This window comes from Alligator sinensis, unplaced genomic scaffold (genome assembly GCF_000455745.1).
Source record: "Alligator sinensis unplaced genomic scaffold, ASM45574v1 scaffold557_1, whole genome shotgun sequence".
Classification (NCBI taxonomy): domain Eukaryota; kingdom Metazoa; phylum Chordata; order Crocodylia; family Alligatoridae; genus Alligator; species Alligator sinensis.
Genome location: NW_005842349.1, coordinates 992,648 through 994,391, shown reverse-complemented (window position 1 = coordinate 994,391; position 1,744 = coordinate 992,648).

The following is a 1,744-nucleotide window of genomic DNA, read 5'->3' as shown; positions in this document are numbered from 1 at the left end:
AGCCGCGTCTCCCCGAGGCCTGCGGGTGCGCCAGCCCCAGCGTCCCCTGGCAGAGCAGGAGCTCAATTCTGACGCGAGCTGCTTGCAGTGAAACCCCACCCGCCTGCCTCGGCTTCTGGGGAGGCCCCCGGTAATTTGCCAGGAGCTGAGGGGGGTATTTCCCCGGCCGCCTCCCTGCCTGTTTGAGCGAGCAGCGCGATGCTCCCAGGGCTTCATGTCTGTCAGTGCCAAGAGGTCTCTGCCAGCCACGCGGCCCAGCCCGCCCTGCAGACTTGAGCTCATTCAGACCCATCAACAGCTCGGCCTGTCTCTTGTTACCTCCTCCCTCCCTGGCCCCTTCCTTATTCCCGGTTCCCGCTTCCTCTTTCACAGTGAAGCGCTACACCGTGAAAGGTTATTAGCAATGACTGGCACGTGCTAAAGAGCGAGAATCCCATCGCAAGTGTATATTTTCTAATAAAAATTTCAAATAATATCATGTAGCAAGTGCATCTAGCCTTGAGTAAGGAGCTGAGGTTCGGCAGGATTACGGGGCATGGAGTCACCCCAAACCACACACGTCCACTGCGGGGGGACACTTGTGAATAAGTCTGAGCAGGGCGCTGCCTAGTTCGAAGCTCGGTTTTCACACGTCAGCCCGCCAACTGACAGCTCCCAGCGCTACGTGCAGTGTGTGGTGCCCCACCAGGAGCCAGGAATAAGGAACCAACTTCAGCCTCATCAATACGAATCGGTGGTGTCAAAACCATTCTGACCGGTCGTGGCTTTTTTGAGTTCTTTGCAATACCACACTCAAAAAAAAAAAAGACATCTAAGGCTTGGCATTTTTCAAAATGCATCTTGAGTCTCATGAGGAGTGCCTGGAGTCTACAAAGGTTGAGAACCACTGCCCCAAGGCCAGGGCCGGACATGGGGGAACCAGGCAGCCACCCAGGGCCCAGAGAGAAACAGGGCCCGTTGCTCTGTGCCACTTCCGCCCAGCCAGAGCCTACATCTGGTGCATGGGGGCTGGGTGGAAGCACTGGGAAGCTCAAGGGCGTGATCCCCATGTGTGGGAGACAGACACAAGTGGTGCAGGGTCCCAGGGCCAGGATACAGCTCTGAGCCCCCATGCTGCCCCTGCTCAGCCAGGATCAGGTGCTGGGGCCCTGCTGTCTGGTGTGCTGTGCCACTAGGCTGCAATAGCTTTGTCTGGGGAGTCAGCATTTTATTTTTAGGAATGTTTTTTTCACCAATTTCACCGACATTGCCTGATTTCATGGACAATGCCCAATTTTGTGAAATTTGTGAAATTGTGAATTCCGTAGGTTCCTATCTATACAGCATAGCTTATGGAGGCTTAATCCTAAGGGGAAGAAGTGGAAAAGATGATAGTTTGAAGTCTCCCTGCACCAGATTCCTGTTATTCTGTGTAACTTTAATGCCTGTACTTATCACCATTTCATTAGTAATAAAGTATCGTATTTCACAGTGTATAAATCAAGGTTTGGAGTCAAAATATTTACCTTTACATTTTCACCTTGACTTATACAGTATATCAGTACTTTTGACCCCCATCCCAGCACTGCCCTGACTTGGCCCTGGCCCCGGCCGAACCCTGACACAGCCCCAACTTGACCTTTTTCACCTACCAAAAGTATCTCTGTTGGAGGCCAGGGAGCCTGGGCCCAGCTCCAGCCTGACTGGTGGGCATTGCTGTCACTAGGGAGACACCACTCAGCTAGGCGCTGACCCAGCCCCATTC